The sequence below is a fragment of the Cavia porcellus genome, unplaced genomic scaffold, assembly GCF_034190915.1.
Source record: "Cavia porcellus strain 051 isolate PalLab524CR breed Dunkin Hartley unplaced genomic scaffold, mCavPor4.1 scaffold_1, whole genome shotgun sequence".
NCBI lineage: Eukaryota > Metazoa > Chordata > Mammalia > Rodentia > Caviidae > Cavia > Cavia porcellus.
Window position 1 is genome coordinate 147757920 of NW_026947484.1, and position 11359 is coordinate 147769278.

An 11359-nucleotide genomic window follows, 5' to 3' on the forward strand; every position below is an offset into this window, starting at 1 on the left:
CAGAGATTTCACTGCACAGATTTTGTTTTTATGTTTTGTAGCATATACCATTTTGTGAGTATCCAATATTTCATATTCTAAGAAATAGATGAGAATAAAAAGAAAAAAAAAGCCTAAAGTGTAATCAGAACATATGTCTTGTTTACTTTTCTCTCCTTGCTGTGACAAAATACCTGACACCCAAAATAAAGGAAAGAAAGGTTTATTTAGTTCACAGTTTGTGGAGGTTTCAGTACATGATCAGCTGGCTCCAAGGCAGAGTGGCATGACACTGGCAACACTTCAAGGCAGCAGCCAGCAAAAGCAGCAAGAGCAAAAGAGGGGAAGAGCAAGCCTCTTTTCCTCCCTTGTATTATATGGAGTACTCCTCCCCAGGGTGGGTGTAATGCTCACACCACCGCTGTGCCCTCCTCATCCAGGCTGAGAATATTTACAAAATAAGGATCTGAACTCCCTGCTGAGTCTCTTAGTTAAATTTCAACACATCTCAAGTTGATACAATGTATCAACCATAACAACATAGCTTTCTTCTGGGATTCAGAATAATTAAATACCCTGCAGGAGGCAATATCATTAACACTGGTACTCAAGCAAGTGCTAAAAAATGCAGGTTTTTTTTGCATAGTCTTGGTAATCAGAGTTCTTGTAAGTCCATTACCAAGTGGCTTAACTGACAATTAATTCCTGCTCATAGAGCCCAGCCAAGAGGTCCTTACAGTCAATAGAGATGGTTATCTGGAGAGTATCTCAGAGCCTTCTTACATCAAAGCCACTACTCATATTGGTCAACAGTGATGCGGATTATTCTGTCCAATTCTGTTCTTACTACACACCAGACAGTACTAATGGCAACAGTTTGAGACAGATACTGTTATTTGTGTTTACAAATGGTAAAATGGAAACATACAATGGTTACATACCTTCCCCAAGATCAAGTAACTGCCGATAGCAGTTTTGATTTAGATAAGAGCTTAAACTCTTCTCTGTCATCTTATACTGCATCTCAGTTGTTCTTTGACTTATTCACAAATAAGATTTACAGTGAGGCATTGGCTTAAAAGTAGTTTTTTCTGGTACATTTGCTTGAAAATTGGTCTTCAAATGAGCCCTAGAATTCACGTTGTCAGCAAACAGCTTAAACACTTGCCACTAGTTTGGCTTCTCTTCAAGAGATTTGCAGTACAAATCTGATCATACTCCTTTTCTGCTTAAAATTCCTCTGTTTTTCATAAGAATTGAGGCTTGAGTTCAGCTTTCTTAGCACACAAGGCCCTTTATCACCTGGCCAATTCATTACTGTCCCATTTATCCATATCTTTAGGCTCATTTTTTACTTCCATCCATATAGACCTTCTTCCAAAACCATGTGGAATGGCTTTTCACACCTCTGTCCTTAGTACACATCACTCTTCTACCCAGAAATGCTCTGCCAACCTTCTTAGTTTACTAACCCCTCTCCAGCCCTCAAAATTACGAACCTCATTTTGCACTTTCCCTCAACATATACATTACTTCTAGTTCATAACATAGATCCAAGTGATATCTGTCTTCAGATTCACTAAGGCTGAGACTTGTGAACTAAGACTATGAACTCATGGTTGTATTATGGTTGAGGCAGTATCACACTCACAGCTGCTTCTGGAATGTCTTATTTGATTCTTTCTCCCTAGTACCTGGCACGATGTCTGACACTCCTCTGGTTAGAGTGATATGGATGGGTAGCTTGGGTTGAAATAAATTCCAATATAACAGAAAACACACACAAAAAAATATTTTCAGTTGGAGTAAGCAGATTCTGGCTTGATTTCTGCCTCTCCTTCAGACTAGTTCCTATGATAGGAGGGTTTCTGCCCAGCTAAGTCTTTGCAGGGATGCTTAGTATGACAAGTAGGCTTCCTGATGGGGTACAGAGGGACCACTTTGGCACCGGAAGCGTCAGATGAACAAGGAGAGTAAAAAAAGAATCTGAACTCCGAGGCTGGGTGCCAGTTAGTGCAAGTCTTCTTTGTGGAAGAACTGTATTGTCATGCAATATTTATCTTAGTTTCTCAGATGGGAAGATAGTGATTTGTTATCTCCATGTGCAGCTGTGACCAGAGAGATTGATGTAAGTAAGGACTTGGTCTCAGGGCTAACATGTGCATATTACCTGACTTTTGGTTTATATCTAAAGCTGCTGGTTTCTGAAAATAGAACCCCGTGCTGCCTCTGACTCAGTCTGTTTTCACCTCATGTTGTCTCTAATATGTTAGCTCTAAAAGAATTAATCTATCTCTGAGTGTTGGTTGCATGCCCCTCCTCCCTTTTGCTAAGTGTTGAAATTTGTGCATTATTACCAAGAGAATTGTTTTCCTTTTTATTAATTCCTGATATTTTTTATCTGTTGCCTCTCCAATGCCTTACAATGACCTGTTTACTCTGGGCCTTTTTAGTAAGATAACACAGTTCACTAAACTATCCCCTGGAATCCATTCCAGTTTAGCCTCGTTAACTCATAATGGCTTGTTGACCTCTTTCCTCCTCCTTCAGGAGGCCTCTCCTTTAATACCTTCCTTTTAAGTGAGTTTACGGAGCTTGTTGCTGGTGGTGGAAGTGGAAGTGGAAGTGGAAGTGCTAGAGGTGCAGTTTGAACACCTGCAAAGCCTCCCTCCATCCTAACCATTTGATTCTACACCTCACTCAACCCCTCTTTGGCGAAGCCCTAAGTAGAATTCTGTTTCTCATTTTGCCTCACACAATCCTTGAGGTTTAAACAGCAATGATCACCTTTCAGTTCTTCTTTTTATTTTCATTGACGAATTAGATGTTGGCATTTAATTCGCCATGATGCAAACTCCCTTAGTTGTACATAATTGGGTCTGTGTGTTTCTCACTGATTTACTGTTTCAGTCTATATAGCTTTGGTTGGTTCTACAAAGGGACTTATTATGTTTTTTTCCTTAGAATCTCTTTTTACCCTGACAAAAAAATTAGGGAGATGGGGCAGGCAAATAGCTGGTACATTCAGTGACCAATTTTCTTCTCTTTTCTTTGTTATATTTTTATTATGTATTTTTATTATGAAATTAATACTTGCTCATCATCAGTAAATAATCCAGAAATGGAAGAATTTCCCAATTCAGTCTACTACTACCAGTTGGTGAATATTCTTTGCTATTCTGTAAGCATCTGTTAAAACTAAAGTAAGATAAAATGTGAAATATAAAATAAAATCACAGCAGATCTGCCTCTGCCTGCTGAGCACCACTACAGAAGGCATACAGTGGAGGCAGAGAGAGCCAGCAGATCCACCTTCACTTGTGGGGAGCTGCCACCAGAAGGCTCCTTCCTGCAGGTGGCCAGCAGGAGCAAGAACACACAGCCAGGTAAGCCTTGTGCACCTGTAGGCCACCATTAGAGGCCCTTGGTTCCTTTGGGCACCCATCACTCAATAGTGGAATCAGATGAACATACCCCTGTGTGTCTGCCACCATCGTGGGAGTCCCAGTGTAGGTACACAGGCTGAGAGAAACAGTTCCACCTCCACGCACCCCTGATCATCAGTGAAGCCCCAGTGTAGCAGCATAGCTTTGGAGAAGCCCGCTCCATGCCCTGCCACCTCCCTGTAAATCTGGGGTTATTGGCACCCAGGTGCCTGTCCCATCTCCCTACATTGTGGAGGGGCAGCCAATGTGGGAAGTGCCTAGTGCCCACAACCTGCTTGTTGGGAGGAGCCCAAGATAATGTCAAGATGAAGGAGCAAAAGGCAATCTCATACCTCCAGCCCACACCAAACAAGTCTGAGAGATACAGTCATAGAAGAAAATGTAAGCCACATGCCTGAAATCTCTGAGAGGATAGCAACAGAAGTAAGGAAACAACTCCATGAGATTGTAAAAGCAGTCAAATCAGAAATAGTGTCTCAGGTAAAAGAAGAAATCACAAACACACTGAAAGAATTGTTTAACAGATCTAAAGAAGACATAGGCAAAAAGCATATGAAAGCCATGGAAACCTTGAATGAATATAGAGAGGAATTACAATGCATGAAACAGACTCAAAGAGAGGCCCAGGAAATTAAAACTTCAATCAAAAGCTGGCAAAACTGGTTGAAAGAGACTGAAGATAAGACTTTCAAACCTTGGAGATAGTGTTGCAGCTAGTGATCGTGAAAGGAAAGATCTCTTAAAAACAACATGGAATCAGGAAAAAAAAACAACTAAATGGCTGCAAGATGATGCAAAGAAGCATAATTTAAGAAAGATAGGTGTTGGTGAAGAAGCAGAGATCAACACAAATGAAATTGAAAGACTATTTACAGGAGTAATAGAAGAAAACTTCCCAAACATGGGAAATAGATCTGGCATGCAGATAAGTGAGACATATAGGACTCCATATAACGAAAGTAAATCTACACCCAGACATACATAGATCCCAGAAATACAGCACAAGAATAGAATATTAAAAGCTGTTAGAGAAAAGAAACCAATCCCCCTTAAAAGAAAACCAATCAGAATCACAACAGAATTATCAACACAAACCATCAAGTTAAGAGTTTGGAGCAAAACACCGAAGGAAAACAACTTCCAACCCAGATTGATCTACACTGCAAAACCGTCTTTCAAAATTGATGGAAAAATAAGATAGTTCCATGACAATGAACAACTGATGAAATTCATGACTACCAAACCAAACCTGCAGAGAGTGCTAAAAGATATTCTAGAGAGAGACAAAAGATGACCTTGCTTCCACATACAGCAGCAGAGGAGGATCACTAAACAAGACAGGCAATTGAATGAAAGGGAAAAGTAGAGGGCCAGTATCAGGAGGATAGCATGGCAGAGCCAAACCAACATATGCCATCTACTATTAATGTAGATGGCTTGAGGTCAGCAATAAAAAGAAACACAGGGAGAGTGGATGGAGAAACAGGATCCATCAATGTACTGTGTACAAGAAACACATTTAACTAGAAAGGAAATTCATAGACTGAAAATCAAAGAAGATAAAAAAAATTATTGCAAGTGACAGACCAGAAAAAAAAAAGCGAAAGTAACTTGCCCGTCAACCACAGAATGGATAAGAAAGATGTGATATTTTCATGCAGTACAAATCTACCCAGCTATAAGGTAGAATAATCTCAAGGCTCCTGTAGGTAAATGGACCCAACTGGAGATCATGTTCATGGGTGAAACAGTTCAAATTCATATGCGTGAACTCTAGCATAAGAAACAGAAGAAGTTAATGGGATTCAAAAGCAAAATAGTTATTGTAAGAGTAATAGAGGAGGGAAAGGTGGTAACTACTGTTAATTTCCTATTGTCTTGTCTTGAGCTCTCTTACTGTTTTCACAATTTTGTTAATTTGGCTTTGTTCTGTCTTGTTTTGTTGGATTTTATTCTGTCTGATGATGGGGCAGCTATGTTGAATAAAATGAGAAATTATGGTAATCTTGGTTTCCTATTACATTGCTTTGAAATCTTACAATTCTTATAACTTATTTTTTAAATTGATTTTATTGTTTTGTTTGATTTTATTATGTGTGGTTGTATGAATAGCCATTTTGAAGAAAATGAGTTGTTATAGTACCACTGCTGATTTCCTATCATCTTGCTTTGAAGTCCTATCATGCTTTTGTTCTGTTTTGATTGGTTCTATCCTATTGTATTTTATTATGTGTGATGGTATGGGCAACTTTTTTGAGGAAAATGAGATATTATAGCAGCCATTGTTCATTTCCAGTTGTTTGGTTTTGAAGTCCTGTAATGCTTTCATTATTTTGAATGGTTTTATACTATTTTGTTACATTTACTATTATTGTTTTTTATTTTAAAGAGAATAAAACAGAAGAGAACAGAACAAAGCAAAGCAAAGCAATCACAACAAAGCAATGCAAGCAACACAGCACTTCACAAGACAACCAGATATCAACAGTAGCTACCGTAATGTCTCTTTTCTTTTGAAATAGTTATAAGTTTTGCCTTCACATACAATAGTATCACACTTAACAAAATAGTAGAAAACCATTCAAGAGAATGAAAGTATTACAGGACATTCAAAACCAAATAACTGATAATGAACAATGGCTGCTATAATATCTCACTTTCCTTTAAAAAATTTGTTTATACTCTCTCACATATTAAAATTCAGTAAGACACAACATGGTAGAACTAAAAGGAACAGAAGAACAAAAGCATGATAGGATTTCAAAGCAAGATGATATTAAATCAGCAATGGCTGTCATAGTGTCTTGTTTTCTTCAAAGTAGCTGTTCATACCATCACAATAATAAAATCAAACAAAACAGAATAAAACCATTCCAACCAATGAATGAAATTATTATAAGACTTCAAAGCAATATAATGGGGAACCATGATTACCATAGAATCTATGTACTCTTACCATTTCTTACTAGGGAAACTATTTGGTATTTATATATGTGAGTTTGATTTATTTCACTTGTGAGTATGGTCTCAAGTTGCATCTATTTATTTATAAATATCTCAATGTGATCATTCTTTATAACTGAGTAGTACGCCACTGTATAAAATACCACATGTTTTTTACCCATTCGTCAGTTGATGGACACTTAGGTTGTTTCCAAGATCTGGCGATTACAAATTGTGCTGCTATAAACATGGGTACACATATATCACTGTGGTATGATGCTTTCAGTTCTTCTGGAAATATGCCCAGAAGTGGAGTAGCTAGGTCAAATAGGACTTCCAATTCCAGCTTTTTGAGGATCTCCAGACTGATCTCCACAGTGGTTACACCAGTCTGCAGTCCCACCAATAGTGCAAAAGAGTTCCTTGGGGCTGGGGATTTAGCTCAGCGGCATAAGCGCCTGCCTTGCAAGCAGGCAGTCGTGAGTTCGATCCCTGGTACTGATAAAAAAACGAAAAAGACAAAAAAAAAAAAAAAAAAAAAAAAAAAAAGAGTTCCTTTTTCCCCACAGCCTCTGTGTTTTTGTTGGTAGTTTTCTTGATCCTGACCATTCTTTCTGGAGTGAGGTGGAGTCTCAGTGTGGTTTTAATTTGCATTTCTCTAATGACTAATGATGTTGAACATTTTTTCATATATTTATTTGTCATTTGTATTTCTTTATCTGAGAAGTTTGTGTTCATCTCAGATGTGCCTTTTTGGATTGGGTCTTTGAATTTTGGTCTGATATTTTAAAATTCTTTATATGTTCTAGACAGAAGTCCTTTTTCTGAAGAACAATTCATTAAGATTTTTTAAGAACAATTCATTAAGATTTTTTCCCAATTTGTGTTTTCTTTTCATTATGCTGGAGATTTCTTCTGACACGCAGAAACTCTTTAATAAGATGTGATCCCAGTTATTGATTCTGGGAAGTATTTCTCCAGCAGTTTGATTCTTGATCAAGAATTCTCTACCTATCCCTATGTATTCAAGATTTTTATCTACTTTGTCTTCCAACAGATTTAGTGTTTCTGTTTTAATATTCAGATCTTTGATCCATTTAGACTTTAGTTTAGTACATGGTGATAGGCATGGCTCTAGTTTTAGTTTTCAGCATATGAAGAACCAATTTTTCCAGCACCATTTATTAAAGGTTTTTCTTCCAGTGCATGTGTTTGGTCCCTTTATCAAAGATAAGGTGGCTGAGTGTGTTTGTAGTTGTAGTTGTATCTGATAATCTATTCTATTGATCTTCAGGTCTGTTTTTATTCCAGTACCATGTTGATTTTATTACAGTAGCTCTATAGTTTAACTTCAAATAAGGGATTGTGATGCCTCCTGCCTTGCCTTTGTTGCTTAGAATTACCTTTGCTATTCTAGGTGTCTTCTGGTTCCAGATAAATTTTAGGAATGATTTCTCTAGATCTATGAGGTATGCTAGTGGTATTTTTGATTGGGATTGCATTAAATCTGGATAACAATTTTGGGAGAATGGCCAGATTCACAATATTTATTTTTCCTACCCATGGATAAGGAATGTAGTTCTATTTTCTGAGGTTCTCTTCAATTTCTTTTTTCAGAGTATTATAATTTTCCCTGAATAGAACTTTTACTTCTTTTGTTAGATTGATTCCTAAGTCTTTCATCTTTTTGGATGTTATTGTGAAGGATGTGGCTTCTCTTATTTCTCTTTCAGTGATTTTGCTGGTAGTGTATGGGAATGCTATTGCTTTTTGAGTGCTGACTTTGTATCCAGCTACATTACTAAATTTATTTATTATATCTAGGAGTCTTTTAATGAAGTTTTGGGAGTCTTCTATGTAGAGTATCATGTCATCTGCAAATAATGGTAATTTAACTTCTTCTTTTCCTATCCTTACTCCTTTTATTTCTCTTTCTTGTCTAATTGCTCTGACTAGTATTTCCAGCACTATGTTGAGTAGGAGCAGTGATAAGGGACATCCTTGTCTTGCTCCTGATTTTAGGGTAAAGGCTTTCAGTTCTTGGCCATTTAGTATGATGCTGGCTGTTGGTTTGTCATAGATGGCCTTCATCATACTGAGGTAAAGACCATCTATTCCAATTTTCTGTAAGATTCTTATCATGAATAAGTGTTGGACCTTATCAAAAGCTTTTTATGCATCTATAGAAATGATCATGTGATTCCTATTTTTTGCTCTATTGATATGGTGGATTACATTTATTGATTTATGTATGTTGAACCATCCCTGCATTCCTGGGATGAATGCCATTTGGTCGTAGTGTATAATCTTCTTGATGATTTGCTGCATTCTGTTTGCCAGTATATTATTGAGAATTTTTGTCTCTATATTCATTAGGGATATTGCCCTGTAGTTCTCTTTTGAAGTTGGGTCTTTCTCAAGTTTTTTTTTACTAGAGTCATATTTGCTTCCAGGAATGAGTTAAGCATTGCTTCCCTTTCAATTTCATTGAAGAGTTTGAAGAGTGTTGGCATTGTCTTCTTTGATTTTCTTGTACAGTTCCACGGTGAATCTGTCTGGGCCTGGGCTCTTCTTTGTTGGTAAGGATTTAATTACATTTTCAATTTCACTAATAGAAATTGGGTTTTTCTGCACTTTTACATCTTCTTGACTCAGCTTGGTAGCTCATATGTTTCTAGGAATCTGTCCATTTCTTCTGTGTTATTGAACCTATGGGAGTAGAGGGTTTCAAAATAGGTGATGATCGTCTGTATTTCCACAAAATCTGTAGTGATTTCACCCTTTTCATTCCTTACTGCATGAATTTGAGTTCTTTCTTTCCTTTTTAAAATAAGATTGGCTAGGGACTTATCGGTTTATTTGTTCTTTCAAAGAACCAACTCTTTGATTTATTAACTCTTTGTATTGTTTTCTTAGTCTCTAGTGCATTGATTTCTGCTCTGATCTTTATAATTTCCTCCCTTCTTTTGGCTTTGGGCTTGAGTTGCTCTTTTTCTAGATGTTTGAGGTACAGCATCAAGTTGTTTGTATTCTCTCTGTTTTCCTTATGAGAGAACTCAGTGAAATAAATTTTCCTCTGAGGACTGCTTTCATTGCATCCCACAGCTTCTGGTAAGTTGTATTTGTATTTTTATTTGCTCATAGATATTGTGTAATTTCTTCTTTAATTTCCTCTGTGACCCACTGATTGCTCAGGAATGTATTATTCAATTTCCATGTGTTTGTTGGGTATTTGCAGTTTCTTTTGTCATTAATTTCTAGTTTAATGGCACTATGATCCAATAACATGCATGGGATAATTTCAATTCATTTGCATTTACTTAAATATATTCTGTGGGCTAGTGTATGGTCTATTTTAAAGAATGTTCGTTGTATTGCTGAGAAGAATGTATATTCTGATGTTGTTGGGTGGAACACTCTGTATATGTCTATTAAGTCCATTTGTTCATAGGTATGATTCAGTTCTGTTCTTTCTTTGCTGATTTTCTGTCTGGTTGATTTGTTCCCTTGTGTCAATGGTGTGTTAAGGTCTCCTGTTATAACTGTGTTATTACTCATTTGATTTTTCATTTCTGTCAATACTTGTTTTGTATAGCTGGGTATTTCTGAATTTGGAGCATAGATATTTAAGATTATTGTCTCTTCCTCTTGAAGTTTTCCCCTAACTACTATGTAATGACCTTCTTCATCTCTTCAGATCATTCTTGGTTTGAAGTTCTCATTGTCTGCAAACAGAATAGCTACCTCTGCTTTTTTCAGAGTTCCTATTGCAATGAAATATTTTTTTTCCATGAAGTATTTGATTTTCAGTCTGTGAATATCTTTTTGGGTTAGATGGGTTTCTTGTGGACAGCATATGGTTGGATGTTATATCTTGATCCAGTCTGCCAATCTGTTTCTTTAAATTGGTGAATTGAGGCTAATTACATTAAAGATTATAAGTGATATATATTAGTTTATCTTTGATATGTTATCTTTCTGCTGTTGCTTCTTTATTTTTCAACTCTGTTTTTTTACAATTTTTAAAAATTTTTTTAAAGAAAAAAAAAGATAAAAAGGATAGAAACAAAACAGAATTTCAGAAAAATAAACAGTAAGAAATCACCAGTCGATAAGTTACATAAGGTCATCTTAGAAATAGTTGCTTGAGTTACAAAATTAAAGCATACAGAGTGATATTCAAACAATGACACTGCAAACAGTTCTGCTCAACAATCCAACAAGAACTTAGTAATATGGTTATCTGTCCTACATACTTGTTTTTTATCTTAAAGAGGGTAAGATTAAATATAACAAAACAGTTTATAAGGAAACAATTTAAAGAAACATAGATTTCCAAGCAATCCCACTGGAGATCTTCACTGTCTATCTTATTTTCTCTAGTTTTCTTTCAGATAGTTGTCCCCATCTTCACATACATTGAATACATACTGAACATTATAGAACTAATAAGATCATTACAGGATGATGAAGGCTTTTTAGGTCTTCAAGATCTGATTTTAGGGGAAGTCAATAATGTCTACCAATAATGTCTACCATAATGTTTCTCAGTCTTGTCATAGTATCTGTCTTTATCTTTACATAAGCTGAAGCTGAACATAAGAGACTAAACTAATATCACTCTGAACAGTGAATGATAGTAATGCTAGATTTTATATCATAATGCTATAGAATTAGCATTGGGTTTCTTAGTGTCTCTTCTTCTTCAGAGCATCCATTCATTATATCGTGTATTGTATAATCTGTTCCTGTAAATAGTTTAGAAATTCTTCCCATGTGTGAATCTCTACATATATTTCTATCTTTTCTGTATTATAGGGAAAAACAGATCAAAACAAGACAACAAAATAAATTCCTAGAAAAACATGAAATGAAAAAGACATATAGGCCAACAATATTAGGTGATCTATAGTAGTTACTATGCTTTCTCTTATTATTTTCAATAGAATTGCCCACATCATCAGGCATAATATAATTGAACATAACATTCC